Below are 16917 nucleotides of genomic sequence, written 5' to 3'. Positions count from 1 at the left end.
TGGATTATGGGCAAGTATCCTACTGCTTTCTGCTCTGGTTCCACTGACAAGATTGATTGATTGAATACTGTCCAAGAAGGTCTTGTCTCTAAATCTTGACGATGTAGAAAGAATGCTCGGTCTGTAGCTTCTGCTCGTGTCACAGAATAGTTGTCTTCTTCAGATTTCCTGAACCAGGCCTCATCAATAGGGGCAGTGAATACTGGCTCACATGTGTCTCGAGTAATATTGGCAGGATGCAGCTCCTCGAGGACATTTGGCATGATCGGAGTACGTCTGGTGGATGACTTAAGCATCTGAAGAGCTGCATCTGTTGTTTGGCCCCGTTGCCAAGCAGCCATTTGGGTTGCATGGAAAGTATTCTTCCCATCTCGCATCTCATCAAGGATATCAATATTATCACAGGTGTTGTGGATAAATTTGTTTGCCATAATATTTCGTGGAATGATGGCACTAGTTGTGTGATCTAAGGATTTTAGAGTGCTCTCAGCCAACGAAGTGTCTATTTGCAACACCTACTTATAGCTTAGACAGTGTCCAGCCTTGTTAAACAGCTTCACTGGATTTTTTGACTGTGTAGCTTGTTGAAGTGTCGTGGCAAGGCCAACATTTTTTGGAGTCCATTTTTTGTCACCACTGACACAGTAAACAAGATCCTGTGCCATACTCAGAACTCTGCTTCGGACAAGTTCCTCATCGTTTTCAGCACCGTCATATTCTACGGCCTCTTGACCACCAAAGATAAGTTTCAATAGCATATATAAACTATCTGGAATGCATTATATTGCAGCATCTTCACTTACAGAGAAACCTTGGTCGCCTGGGGTTGCCATCGTATCCCCGCAAATTTTCAGAGCTATATGTATCAATGATAGGAAAGTGTCATCTTGCGGCTCATATTTAGGCAGTGTTGACATTTCCTCACTCTCCTAGATGTCGTCTTTCATTTTCAGAATTGCAGTAGGTTGATACTTTGTAGGAATGAGTATAATTTTCCGCTCTGATGAACACTTGTCAAGTGGTTGGAAAGAGTTGAAAAGGTTACCTAGCTTTGATTGTAACTAGCTTATCCTTTGTCTCATAATATGGTTGTTGACTGGTGTTACCTCAATTATCATTGGAGTCACACAGCTCAATTGGACACAGCTCCAGCAACTCCTTTGGGATGGTAACCATCAGAGCGACCAGACCAATAGTAGGAATAACCACCTGCCATGATCTCACCACTATCCGTCTCCGAACCTCAGAGAGCGCTGCAATACCAATGTTCAAACATGAGCTCAGATGATAACATAGACAGGTGATTATCCTCCCTTGGGGATAGGACATTCCAGGCACCCACCCAAAAGGACCACCTCAGGTTAACCCAAGGAGACCGCTTTCTGGTGGATGACACCTCAGCACCACTTCGCCACACACCACCACAATCTGACCCTGGAAGTTTACCCTGTGGTTTTTTTCCCCATCATCAAGAAATGGGGGTCCTGAAGGCTTTGCCCCAATTCGTCATCCGGTGAGTTGCCTTGCGGAGGGCAGCTGCACAGAGGGTACTCCCACGGAGTGAGTTTTTAGATTTCCTGACATTTGTGGGTTTTGCGGAATGAAGGGTTTTACGGTGGCTGTATTGCAAATCCTGCCACCAACCTCCTAAAAAAAGTATCCCAACTGTATGAGGATGTCTACAGACACGGTTGGGCGTTGGCTACAAGGAGCTTCTCCATCCTTTGAGTATTACTGTACATAAAATTATTTATATTTCAACACTGATTTGCATCATCTTCGTACGTAATAAAAAAAAACGACAGGTAAATTTATGTTTTCAATTTTGACCAAAAAAAATTGTGAAATAAATGGACAGACTTGATCTTCCTTCCTTCCATATGTGTGCTGCTTCATCACGATTAAGATTACCACACTGCAGTTGCAAGGATGGAACAGCACTGATACAACCAATCTACCAATCCACCGGTACTCATTTCACCAACCTCAGAAGGATGACATGTTGAGTCAACCCCACGTGGTGTTAATTCAGTGGCCAACAGGGCTTTAATGTAGAACCTGCAGATCCCAAACCAGCCACCCGAACCACTAAGCCAACACCAGACATATAAAGCTTCCTTAAAACGCCCCGAGTTCTTCACAGTCCCAAATCAACAAGTTGTTCTTGAACGTTATTGTGAAAAGGAAAGTGTTTCAGTTACCATGACCAAGTTTACTATTGAAAACTATCACACAAAAGGTGAAAAAAGCGATCGTTTTTTTTGTTGCAAATTACATGCAAACGCATGACAATTTTGCCTTCACCCAGCATCGAGTGCTAACTAAGATGGCGTCCGGTAGCTACACCAGGCTCTGTGTATTGTTAATGGCAATGGGCATTCTACTTATTTTCAGTTGGATGGTGGTAATCCACATAGTGGATTGAAACAAAAGCCAGGATTGAGGGGGGACAGGGTAGAATGTGCCATAAACCAAATTTAATAACATAGTTGGATTTAATCCATACCAAACATAACAAAATATGTGAAACATTAAGTATTTTATTACTTACAAAAAATATTGCAGAAACAAGAGAAAAAAACATAAAGAAAAATGTAAAAACATGAAGGGATGAAATAAAAAAAAATAATAAAAAAAACCAAACAAGGTTGGAATGACACCACATTATGACGCCACAATAAAGCACAACAATCCTCTTCTTGTTTAGCATCACATTATCTTTTGACATTGTTCCATCACAATCCCACAACAAAAATAAAATGTCAAAAGATGTCGTATGGTAATCTATAAGAGGATTGTGGTGTCTTGTTGTGGCGTCGTAATGATGTCGTATGGTAATCTATGAGGATTATGGTGTCGTGTTGTGGCGTTGTAATGTGGTATCATTCCCACCTTGTTCGTTGTTTTTTTGAGATTCCATCCCTCGATGTTTTTACATTTTTCTTAAATTGTTTTTTTTCTTGTATGCATTAGAGATTGAGGGGTACATTAATATTTACAGGACTTATAGATTGGTGATGATTTCTGGGGTTGGTGAAGCACAGGTATGATGGACTGAATTCCCTCCTGCGGAAAAGTTCCTTGTATATTGTCGTATAACACAGCAAAGCAGCATAACCAGCCCACCTGGCATAACCAGCCCACCCGGCATAATCAAACCACCCGGAATAACCAAACCACACAGCATAACCAAACCACCTGGGATAACCAAACCACACAGAATAACCAGACCACCCGGCATAACCAGACCACCGGGCATAAGCAGACCACCTGGAGTAACCAGACGACTCGGCATAACCAGACCACCCGGAGTAACCAGACCACATGGCATAACCAGACCACCAGGCATAACCAGACCACCTGGCATAACCAGACCACTCGGCATAACCCTTGCCAAGAGATTTTGGGAGCACCAATGCTCTGTAAAGAGTGCAGTACCTTTGATTGCTTGATCATAATTGAGTGGATTTGGGAATTATTCACTCAGATTGGGGTAATTTGCATGCAGGGCAGTTAGAATCTGGCCACCAAGTGTGGCACAGGTGTATATAGGTAAAGCCATGCAAAGATTAACGAGATAATATCTATAGGTGGTGCACATGGATCTAGAATAAGCAGGATATTCTGTCTTGCTTTGTCTGCCTTTAGTAGTAAGTGTGTGTCCCAGGTCTGACAGTATATAGTGATCCATGTGCATGGATATGAACTCCAATAACTAGTTGTGCCGCAGTGAAAATATTGATATATCATAGCCTTTTGTAAAAATTGGAAACAGGAGATTAGTCTTTGGCCTTTGTTATAACTTTAAAATGTCTATATCTATCTCTTGGATCGCTACTCAAGTCTGTTTTTGTACCTTCTGTGCCAGTGATGAATGGTTCTCATTGTAAATTGTTCAGATTTCTTTTGAAATGCCACTGTTTTTATTTCAAACTTGGTTGAAGTCTTCCATAAGTGCCAATGATGGGTTCGTAAGAAATCTGCTGTTGGGTCTGTTTGGTGCAGTTCACGTGATCCTATCCTACTCATGAAGAAAGATGGAGGAAGTCAGATGCATAGAAATGTGCAGTGATGGAACAAACGGTGAGCTTGAAAGTGGGAATGAGTGAGGGAACAATGAATGAATCAAGGGAGCGAACACAGCTCCAATGATGGTGTTTATTTCACAGATATCCCTGTGATATGCTGAGTGTGCCGGCTAATGGACACACTCAGGCACGGAACCCACTTGTGCCATTGAGCGCGTATGATTCCTTCAAAGAGTTCTATCATTTCCATTTGTCAGAGAGTCCTCCAGGCTCCATCTCATCTGCATCTCAACCCAGCAGTGCCGATAAGTCATCATAGCCTTCCAGTCCCTCACACAAAAAAATTGATTTCTCTCAATCTCTTTCTTTCTCTTCACGACAGCGAGCTTCTTCTCCATTTGCTTCATCATCTTCATCAGATACGATTTGGGAGGTTGGAGTGGTTATTTAATTTATTCACTCAATTAGCACAACCACTTGGACACACAGCAAGGTGCATAAGGAGCTCAAAAAGCCAAAGGATTCAAGCAAAGACATCAAAGTTTTGCCACAAGCTGAATGGGTTCATTTTGAATTAATTTGTGATTTTACAGGTTCTCATCATTGAGCATTAACGAGGTTACAAAACAAGCTTTGTTTTTCCTTTGAAATCATTCGTCGAATATGGTTGTTATTTGATGTTCTTGCTAAAATACTTGTTGGACAAGCAATAGTAAAATTAACTCAGGATAAATGACCCCAGAAGGCATTGCAAACTGGTAAACAAGGCACTGCAAACTAGAAAACAGGGCAATGCAAACTGGTAAATACAGCAATGCAGAGTGGTAAATAAAGTAATGCAGACTGGTAAATATAGCAATGCAGAGTGGTAAATATAGCAATGCAGAGTGGTAAATATAGCAATGCAGAGTGGTAAATATAACAATGTGAGTAGTAAATATATCAATGCAGGCAGGTAAATACAGCAATGTAGAATGGTAAATACAGCAATGTAGAGTGGTAAATATAGCAATGCAGAGTGGTAAATATAACAATGTGAGTAGTAAATATATCAATGCAGACTGGTAAATACAGCAATGTAGAATGGTAAATACAGCAATGTAGAGTGGTAAATATAGCAATGCATACTGGTAAACACAGCAATGTAGAGTGGTAAATATAGCAATGTTGAGTGGTAAATATAGCAATGCAGAGTGGTAAATATAACAATGTGAGTAGTAAATATATCAATGCAGGCAGGTAAATATATCAATGCAGAGTGGTAAATATAGCAATGTTGAGTGGTAAATATAGCAATGCAGAGTGGTAAATATAACAATGTGAGTAGTAAATATATCAATGCAGGCAGGTAAATATATCAACGCAGAGTGGTAAATATAGCAATGTAGACTGGTGAATATAGCACTGCAGACTGGTAAATATAACAATGTAGAATGGTGAATATAGCAATGTAGAGTGGTAAATATAGCAATGCAGACTGGTAAATATAGCAATGCAGACTGGTAAATATAGCAATGCAGACTGGTAAATAAAGCAATGTAGAGTGGTAAATATAGCAATGCAGACTGGTAAATAAAGCAATGTAGAGTGGTAAATATAACAATGTGAGTAGTAAATATATCAATGCAGGCAGGTAAATATATCAATGCAGACTGGTAAATACAGCAATGTAGAATGGTAAATACAGCAATGTAGAGTGGTAAATATAGCAATGCATACTGGTAAACACAGCAATGTAGAGTGGTAAATATAGCAATGCAGAGTGGTAAATATAACAATGTGAGTAGTAAATATATCAATGCAGGCAGGTAAATATATCAACGCAGAGTGGTAAATATAGCAATGTAGACTGGTGAATATAGCACTGCAGACTGGTAAATATAACAATGTAGAATGGTGAATATAGCAATGTAGAGTGGTAAATATAGCAATGCAGACTGGTAAATATAGCAATGCAGACTGGTAAATATAGCAATGCAGACTGGTAAATATAGCAATGCAGACTGGTAAATAAAGCAATGTAGAGTGGTAAATATAGCAATGCAGACTGGTAAATAAAGCAATGTAGAGTGGTAAATATATCAATGCAGACTGGTAAATAAAGCAATGCAGCGTGGTAAATATAGCAATGTAGAATGGAAAATGGTAAATAAAGCAATGTAGAATGGTAAATATAGCAATGCAGAATGGTAAATATATCAATGCAGACTGGTAAATATAGCAATGCAGACTGGTAAATATATCAATGCAGACTGGTAAATATATCAATGCAGAATGGTAAATATATCAATGCAGACTGGTAAATACAGCAATGTAGAGTGGTAAATATAGCAATGCAGACTGGTAAATAAAGCAATGCAGAATGGTAAATATATCAATGCAGACTGGTAAATACAGCAATGTAGAGTGGTAAATATAGCAATGCAGACTGGTAAATAAAGCAATGCAGAATGGCAAATATGGCAATGCAGAGTGGTAAATATAGCAATGTAGAGTGGTAAATATCACAATGCAGACTGGTAAATAAAGCAATGTAGAGTGGTAAATATAGCAAGGCAGACTGGTAAATATATTGTTACGAATTTTGGAATTCGATTGCACACAACATACAGGTTCCTTTCGTCAGCTATGTCGACAAGTGCTTGTTCCCGAGATAGCTCACCTTTCATTGTTTAAATGTTCAGAAATCGATTAGATGCGCTGCGGATTGATTTAATAGTGCGGGAACGAACAATGGAGACATCCCTCCCCATCTTCTGCGAAGAGCAAGAACCACCCTGCCGTCCCGTGACTCATGATGTCAACAACTCCCTCCCACCCGTGGCTGAGTGGGGGATGGAGCACGAGGGCATGAGTCATGAGTCACGCCGGGCGTGGAGGAGGGGGGGTGGAGAAGGATAATAGGAGATCTTTTTCTTTTGTTCAGGGACAGAGTTGGGAGGTTGGAGTTGGAGAAGGGAGTTGAGGGTAGTCGTTCAGCAGACCTTCGGGTCCTGTTTGGCTTGGGTTAGGGTTGAGGCCTTCGGAAGCTTTTTGCATCGGCTGGCTCAGTGAGCTTCGGCTGCGGCCTGGCTCGGGAGGAGGCTTTTTGCTTTGGTGGTTCAGTGGGCCTTCGGCTTCTGTTTGGCTCGGGAGAGCTTTTTGCTTCGAGCTGCTTTGTTTTGGAAGGAAGTTGAGCCAGTTGCTCGGCTCGAGCTGCGAATGGTGGCTTCTTCTTCTTCTTCTTGGTTCGTGGAGCTCTTTGTTCTCCATTTTGGTTCCCGGCTTGGTGCGGCTCATCGACCTCTTCTTGGAGGTGGTTCCTCGGGGAAGCAACGCATTGACGGGAAGGATCGGCGCCTCGTCCCACCAGCACGTGTTGAGAAGCGCGGGAGGTGGTTCCTCGGGGAAGCGACGCATTGGCGCCTCTTCTCACCAGCATGTGTTGAGAAGCACGGGAGGATTCGCGGGAGCTCGGGAAGGATCGTAGCTCACTGCGATTGGATCCAGCTCGCTCTCGCTGGAGCCCGGGTCCGAACAACTTGAAGACCGAACGAGGTGGAGAGGTTCGAGATAGGCTCTGGGTTTCAGCTCACCTGTCCTCCGAGCTGGAGCCCGCTATTAAAGGCCTCTGCCACCATTTATTGTGTGTGTGTGTGTGTGTGTGTCCGTGGGCCCGTCTAATAAGTAGGAAATTGTTAAGTGCTTTGTGTGCTGTAAATGTTTGCATTGCATTTCGTATAGATGGTCGTAGTTCTTTTGTCGTGCTTTTGTTGCTTGTATAATTGCATACGTGTTTTGCCTTGTTGAATTGCATACGTGCTTTATTATAATAAATGTCCTTGTGTGAATGTAAACCTTTTTGTTGCGTCCATTCCCCCATTGAAATGCCATCTTGTATTGCGGAATATTAGTTGGTTTCTTAATAACCGATAAATAGAATCGGGTCCAGCGAGGTCTGGCGATAATACCCACTCGGTTATCCCAGAATGGAACGGACCCCTTAAGTGGTTCGTGTCCAAGCAGGCCTTTGCCAAGGTACGGTCCCTCGGTAGGTTACCTGCGCGGGTACTTAGGTATATCGATATTCGGCGATTGGCCCTATTTCGCGCGGGTAGAATACGGACTGGGCCGTGGCGGGATTAAATACCCACCCGTGACTGGTTTCTGGAGTTGTTCCAGAAAGTCACGACTGGATTGTCCGTTCGGTGGGCGAAGCGACCGCTATTGGTTAGACGCGGTCGTTCGCACGCCGACGGGCGGGAAATCTACAACACTGGTGTCAGAACTGGGATTCAAATCCATCCCGCCTCCAACCAAATTAACGGGTATCGGATCAGGGGTGTGTAGAGCGACCCTCGATTCCCATTAAATTGCGAGCTTTTAAATTATTTCCGATAAACACGATGGCGGGTCAAGGCGAACGGGGGCAGGAGGGTTTGGAAATAGTTTTAGAAATGTCAGAATCCATGGCCCAGGATGAGATCCCCGAGCAGGACATTGATGTGCAGGAGCAACCCCCCCCCCCCACAATCGAACCCAGAACCCGAAATGGGCACAGCGGCAGAGGCCGCGGTGGATGAACTCCCCTCCCCCCCTCCGTCAAAATCCTTCCCGGGCCCCCAGTGAAACCGAGACCGATAATGGCGGATCGACCCTGCTTGAGCCATCGGTCGTCGCACAGATGGTGGAAATGATCGCGCAACAAATGAAAAATATAATGGATATGAATATGAAACAAATAAACAGCAAGATGGAAACAAACACGAATGAAATAAAAACAAATGCATGCAGGATGAATAACAGAATGAATGCGAATATGACAAACAAAATGAAAAAACTGCGGGGTGAAATGCAGGACATGGAGCTGAATCTCCGAGCTGGGCAAAAGGCAATAATGGCGGAGCGAAACGCAGGCAGTGGAGCTCAAAATGGCGACGCCACGTGCTGGAGCGAGCGAGCTGAGGGGGAGTGTGGACTGTATCGGTCCCGTAGTGGAGGACAAAATAATACGGGAGACGTGTTGGACGAGACTCGTAACGGCAGAGAGAGAGAGTGACAGTGATGGAGAGCGAAAAATTAAAAGGGGAGACCGAAACGTGGAAGACGAGAAACGAGGTCAGGGAAACGCAAATAGTCACGGAAACAGAGACACGGGAGATAGAGGATGAATTGGACGGGGTGAAAGACGAGCACACACACACACACACACACACACACACACACACACACACACACACACACACACACACACACACACACACACACACACACACAGAGTTAGTGGAGGACGATGAGGGAAGCACGGGGAATGTGTCATGACCCGGTGCAAGCAGCCAGATAGCCTCCTCCAGGAACAAGGGGAGACGCTATGCTCCCTTGAAGCGGATCTCGACCAGGTGGGTCCGGTCGAGCTTTGCGAGGTAGAGGGGGCGAGTGCTGTTGACGGGTGCACATGAAGCTTGGGGGGTATGAAGGCCCCGGGAACCCTTGTGATGATGCAAATCCCCAGCGTGGTCGTCCCGGTGTGTGTCCGAGTGAGCCGAAATGTGTGCTGGAAAGCACGCATAGCATGAGTGTTATGGCGTCTGTGAGTGAAACCCCGTGTATGGAAGAAGCACCATGTGCGAGTGGAACCACGTGTGCGAGGGAAATGGCATGGGTGAGAGAAACCGCGTGTGTGAGATATGGTGTGCCTGGTAGCGAGTTGTCTGAAATGCGTGCCTTCCAGCACGCCGTGTGTAAAGGAAACACCGAGTGTGGATGGAACAGAGTGTGCGAGGGAAACGGCGTGTGTGGTTTCGAAGTCTGTGAGAGAAACACCGAGGGTGGAAGGAACAGCGTTTGTGAGAGAGACCGCGTGTGAGAGAGCGCTGTATGAGAGGGAGATGGCGGTTAGCATGCGGGAGACCACAACCACATGTCCTAGTGTAATGGTGAGGTGTGTGAGCGTTGTGGCACGCAGGAGTGTGCGTGTTGAATGATGACGACAACTGCGACAGATGAGGGACAAAGGCCGAGTAGCGGCCATAGCGGCATTGGGGACCGTGCTGGGTTTGCACAGCAGCGCACGCGGGGTCCGTGCTGTGCGACGCACGAGGCCGCCACGTGCACGCCTGCGGGAGTGAAGCCCGGTCCGTAAACCACGCAGTGGATTCGCGGATCCCGCGGATGGACAGAAGGTAGGCTGGATAATGGATTTGGACCAGACGGGTTCTCCAGGTGAGCGTGTGTGAAGCTCCGACGAGCAGAGCACATGTGTTCGCGTGGGGAACCCCTCGAAACGCGGGGCTTGCTTTGGAGTGCGCAGTGATGTCGTGGCTGCATGGTTGAAATCCGGCAGAAGGGAATCCCTGCCTGATGTTACCATCCAAGAAGGGACGAGGTGCGCGAAGCGCGAGTAGCTGCCATGACGTCACGGGGAAAGGAGTGCAGGTTGCGAGTTGCCGCGCTGGTGCACGCATGAAAAAAAAGCAAGCCTCGCTTTGGGTGAACAGGATTCCCTGGGCAAGGGGTGGAAGACCCCCCTGTCAGGGGGCACAGGAACTACTAGTTAGGGGGATGGGTTAGTGATAGACCAGCTTCATGGGGCAGGAACAAGTCCTCATGGAGCCCGTGGAATGGATTAGTTAGAGGGATTTTAGTTCAGATTGAGGAAATGGGAATTTTTTTTTGATTTTTTGGCGACATGGACAGACTGGAAATGTGTAGTGGAGACGTAGCTTAGCAACTTAGAGTTAATGGAACGTGCATTGATTTAAGGGATGACGAGGGAGCACGAGTTAGCTCGGGGATTTAATGAGGAAGGATGGCAGTATGGAGTGTTGGTGTGAGTTGCGAAATGGAAAGTGTGTGAGGAATGTGTGTGGGACAGCGGGCCCAAGTGTGTGAGTGGTGTGAATGTGGTATGCATGGTGCGATGACTGATTGGGGGGAGGAGTGATTCCCACCCAAGAGGCCCCGGGGTCAGTTTAATGTTTATTTCGTGGGTAGTTAGATTTACTAAAAGGATGTCGTTTTTTTGTTGGTGTTGAGAGAAGGCACGAAACCCGTTTGGAGGGGTGCAGGAGTTCATGGACCGGCTGAGAGCATGGCTGTGGAAAGTTGAGTATTTGTTTAGTGGGCACCATGGGCACCGGACTAGTCGGCCAGAGTAGGCCAAGGGCCCAAGAGGGGCCGGGATAGTGTAGTGGGCATGGGCGATCCGTCGGAAACGGGACTCGTAGCGCCAGAATGCCACGGGGGCAGTGTAGTGGGCATGGGCGACCCTCGGAAAGGGACCCGGGGCATCAACACGCCACGTGGACATCGGAGGGGGGCAATGCCAGAGAGGGCAACCCCCCGCATTGTAGGGAGCAGCTAGGCTCGGAGGCAGCCTGCGGGCCTGGGGGTGCCATGGTTAGTGTTCGGCAGAGGGGGAGTTCCTGCCAGTTGAGCCACGCCGCCCAGCCAGGAAATTGTGCGAGGGCACGTATGGAAATTTGAGGGCTAGGCCCAAATTTATAATGGACACCAACACAGGCGACGGGAATCATGGTTTTTAGAACCGATAGTTTTAAAGTGTGAGGCATTTTTGGAAAGCCCCAGGGTAGTTTCAGGTTAATGAATGTTAGGGTAGATAGGAGATGTACCCCTTCGCACCATCCATCCCTTCGCTCGTTGTAGGCCGCTGGACTCACCTTGGTAGATCGCTGACCTCTGAGGAGGCCATTCTGAGGCTTCTTTGGGCCTCGAGACAGGACGCTAGTCTCTCCCTATTCCCCTCCAGAGAGGGAACGTAGGAGTTGGGAGTAGGCTAGGTGGACATGGTAGGCTATCCGGACAATGACGATAAAGGGGGTTCGGGAGACAATTATAAAAATAAAGAGGGGCAAAATTTTGTTTTGTTTTGTGGCAAATTAAGGGAGTGGGTATGAACAGAGACAGGCAAAGGCGATAGAGTGGGGGGAGACAGTAGGCTAGGTCCGAGCCCGCCTTCAGAGCGGTCGGCACCACCGCACTCCCTCCAGACCTGATGGAACCACACCAGAGGCTGGCCAGCTTCATTGCCGGCCTGTTGTGCTGCAGCCGCCTGTTCTGCATGAACTTGCCTTGCCATGCCTCGCTTGCCTGCCTCTGCCATGACCCCATGCTTGCTCGCCCTGGTTTGCGTTTGCCCCTGTGTCCATCCATCCCCATGTGTGCCAGGACCATCCAGTTTTTCAAGGACTGCCCTGCAGGCAGCCCGAACATGCAGGTACGGTCCCTCGGTAGGTTACCCGCGCGGGTACTTAGGTATCTCGATATTCGGCGAGTGACCCTATTTTGTGTGGGTAGAATACGAACTGGGCCGTGGTGGGATTAAAAACCCACCCATGACTGGTTTCTGGCGTTGTTCCAGAAAGTCACGACTGGATTGTCCATTCGGTGGGCGAAGCGAACGCTATTGGTTAGACACGGTCGTTCGCATGCCAACGGGCGGGAAATCTACAACAATATCAATGCAGACTGGGAAATATATCAATGCAGACTGGTAAATATATTGTTGTTGATCTCCGCCACTCCAGCGTGCAGTCGACCGCTTTTCGCTAATTGCTGCCGCGCGCCCACCGACCGTGGCAATCCAGTCGCAGCTTTCGGATTAATGCCGAAATCCAGCTACGGGTGTGTTTTTAACCACACCACAACCTTGTCAATGCTCTGCCCGCGCAACAGAGTCGATCGCCGAATTGTCGATTTCCTAATTATTCGCGCGGTCAGACTACCGAGAGGTTGTACCTCAACGGGACCTGTCCGGAAACGAGCTGCTTTTAAGCAGCCTGTTCCGTTTGCGATTTATCATCGCCAAGCCCCATTGGACCCGATTATCTTATCGGCTATTAATAACCAGCTGTTTATTCCGAATGCAATTAGGGCAGTTCAATGGAGGAAGGGACGCAACGAGCTGGTGAATATTCAAACAATGGGGGACATTTATTTCCAATTCAGGCGTGTATGCAATGAATGGGGGTAAGGGACAAGACACGAGCAAAAAGACCGACAGCCATTGTCTATTTATTATGTACATGCACTTCACAAAAATTCTACTTATCGGACAAGGCGCCACAGACTTCCATGCAAAAACCCCAGGAAAGAAAAGGGAGAACAGGGCCTGTAGGCCTTTAAATGTTCCTCGGAGCTGTGAAGACCGAAGGAGCTCTGCGAGACCGTGCAGGTTACTGCCACCCTCGTAGTGACTCGCTGGGCGACCCTCGATGTCTCGTCGTCAACACGGCAGCTGGTGTAATGGCAGCTCGGTTGGTCCAGGCCTTGCCGTGCGGCCTGGTCATATCGGGCTTGGCCGACGACGCCTCAGAGGAGCGAACGGGTCTTGCTCTTTTGGAGTTGATGCTCTCTTAAGAGCCTGCTCACTCCTCAGAGTCGCTCAGACCGTCCTGGGGCCCGATCACCTGAGACCATTATGTCGCTGGCTGGCGACTTCTCTCCGGCTGGCGACCTCTCTCCGGCTGGCGGCTTTGCTGCCGCCTCCACCGACCCACAACTCTGCATGGCACTGCAGGCTTGACTGGACTCCAGGCTCCAAACTCCGAACTGCAGACTCCAGACTCCAGACTGCCGACCCAACTCCGTACTCAACTCAACTCCGACCTCCGTACTCAACTCAACTGCCTTCTCATCGTTTCAGCCCGGCCTTTTATCGGGTTCGGGGGTGGTGTTTGGTCTTTCACCTCCGACCCTTCATCCTCTTGGCTCCGCCCCTTTTGTCATTCTGATCCGATCTTGCCGTCAGACGCGGACGTGGTAGAAATCACCGGCTTTCGCTCCAACGAGGGAGTCCTCGTGTTTGTCGGCGAAAAGATGGCGGCGCCGTGGAGATGATGGGGAGGAGACGTTGTTCGTTTTAAAATAAAGATAGCAAAAGAATAACGGCTAACTCAAAGATGCACAGCCCGGTACATGAATAATTCCCGTTAGACATTGGTGGGGAAATCTAACCTGGAACGACATAACTGATCGCTGAGGAACCTGAATGGTGATCTGTGAATTTCCACAACCGTAACTATATCAATGCAAACTGGTAAATATGGCAATGCAGGCTGGTAAATATAGCAATACAGAATGGTGGAGATAGCACTGCAGACTGGTAAATATAGCACCACAGACTGGTAAAGATGGAAATGCAGACTGGTAAATAAAGCACTGCAGACTGGTAAATATGGAAATTCAGACTGGTAAATATAGCAATGTAGAGTGGTAAATATAGCAATGCAGAATGGTAAATATAGCAATACAGAATTGTGGAGATAGCACTGCAGACTGGTAAATATAGCACCACAGACTGGTAAAGATGGAAATGCAGACTGGTAAATAAAGCACTGCAGACTGGTAAATATGGAAATTCAGACTGGTAAATATAGCAATGTAGAGTGATAAATATAGCAATGCAGAATGGTAAATATAGCAATACAGAATGGTGGAGATAGCACTGCAGACTGGTAAATGTAGCACCACAGACTGGTAAAGATGGAAATGCAGACTGTTAAATAAAGCACTGCAGACTGGTAAATATGGAAATGCAGACTGGTAAATATAGCAATGCAGAATGGTAATATAGCAATGCAGAGTGGTAAATATAGCAATGTCAAGTGGTAAATATAGCAATGTAGACTGGTAAATATATCAATACAGACTGGTAAATATTGCAATGTTGAGTGGTAAATATAACGATGCGGGCTGGTAAATAAAGCAATGCAGAGTGGTAAATATATCAATGCAGACGAGTCAATAAAGCAATGCAGAGTGGTAAATATATCAATGCAGACTTGTAAATAAAGCAATGTAGACTTGTAAATATAGCAATGCAGACTGTTAAATGTAACACTGCAGAGTAGAAAATAAAGCAATGCAGACTGGTAAATAAAGCAATGCAGGTGGTAAATATAGCAATGCAGACTGGTAAATAAACCAATCTGGACTGGTAAATATATCAATGCAGACTGGTAAATAAAGCAATGCAGACTGGTAAATATGGAAATTCAGACTGGTAAATATAGCAATGTAGAGTGGTAAATATAGCAATGCAGAATGGTAAATATAGCAATACAGAATTGTGGAGATAGCACTGCAGACTGGTAAATATAGCACCACAGACTGGTAAAGATGGAAATGCAGACTGTTAAATAAAGCACTGCAGACTGGTAAATATGGAAATGCAGACTGGTAAATATAGCAATGCAGAATGGTAATATAGCAATGCAGAGTGGTAAATATAGCAATGTCAAGTGGTAAATATAGCAATGTAGACTGGTAAATATATCAATACAGACTGGTAAATATTGCAATGTTGAGTGGTAAATATAACGATGCGGGCTGGTAAATAAAGCAATGCAGAGTGGTAAATATATCAATGCAGACGAGTCAATAAAGCAATGCAGAGTGGTAAATATATCAATGCAGACTTGTAAATAAAGCAATGCAGACTGGTAAATAAAGAACTGAAGAGTGGTAAATTTAGCAATGCAGACTGGTAAATATAGCAATGCAGACTGTTAAATGTAACACTGCAGAGTAGAAAATAAAGCAATGCAGACTGGTAAATAAAGCAATGCAGGTGGTAAATATAGCAATGCAGACTGGTAAATAAACCAATCTGGACTGGTAAATATATCAATGCAGACTGGTAAATAAAGCAATGCAGACTGGTAAATAAAGAACTGAAGAGTGGTAAATATAGCAATGCAGACTGGTAAATAAACCAATCTGGACTGGTAAATATATCAATGCAGACTTGTAAATAAAGCAATGCAGACTGGTAAATAAAGCAATGTAGACTTGTAAATATAGCACTGCAGAGTGGTAAATGTAACACTGCAGAGTGGAAAATAAAGCAATGTGGACTGGTAAATATAGCAATGCAGAGTGGTAAATATAGCAATGCAGACGAGTAAATAAACCAATACAGAGTGGTAAATATATCAATGCAGACTTGTAAATAAAGCAATGCAGACTGGTAAATAAAGCAATGCCGACTGGTAAATAAAGCAATGCAGACTGGTAAATAAAGCAATGTTGACTGGTAAATAAAGCAATGTAGACTGGTAAATAAAGTCATGTCAACTGGTAAATATGGCAATGTAGACTTTTAAATGTAGCAATGCAGACTGGTTCATGAAAACTCCAAACTGATTTGAACAAGACATTGCATGTTAGTTGACAAAGCACTGCAGTTTGTTGCAGAAGGCACTGCAGACCAATTTAAATAAGGCATTGCAGCTGATTTATATCACTACACCATCTAATCTGGTTCTGTCGTGTGTAATTAAACAAGGTGTTGTGGGTTGATCACTTCTGTGTTGCTGATTGATAATCAAAATTCTGCAGACACAATTACAATACCGGTGTCGTTTGGGATGTCTCAAGTGTAGGTCAGAGGTCTTTTCTTGATAAGTATTTGCAATGTGCAGAAACTAAGCCACCAGTTGGATGGAAATAAAAAAAAACATTTTGTTCCAGCGAAGTTGCTGCTAGAATGAGGAATTGTGTGTATATACAATCTACAAAACACAGTTCAGTGCAATAAAGAAGAAGTTTATAATAATTCATAGGTTTGAGTTGGATGAGAGTTTGTTTTATACTGTGAAAGGCTTTATTTACACAATGACATTAAGCCACGCCAGCTGAATATTATCTTAATGACAAGACGTTTCGTCATTACCAAAGAAAAAACAAAATCGTTGAAGCTTCAAGACCTGTGTTCACGAAATGTTTCAAAAGCACATTTTTCATAAACAAAGGCAAATTACTCATGGCATGTCCCAATAAGTGAAAAATGATAGTTCCCAGAGATTGATAGAGATGAATTGCATCTTTAGAAATTCTCAAGTTACATGTATTTAGGCTGTAGTATAACTGTATAATATATCATAGACTG

The sequence above is a fragment of the Eptatretus burgeri genome, chromosome 18 (assembly GCF_056783735.1).
Source record: "Eptatretus burgeri isolate ZD-2024b chromosome 18, Ebu_testis_v1, whole genome shotgun sequence".
Taxonomy (NCBI): domain Eukaryota; kingdom Metazoa; phylum Chordata; class Myxini; order Myxiniformes; family Myxinidae; genus Eptatretus; species Eptatretus burgeri.
The sequence above is the reverse complement of the archived record's forward strand: the minus strand, read 5'-3'. Positions refer to the sequence as shown.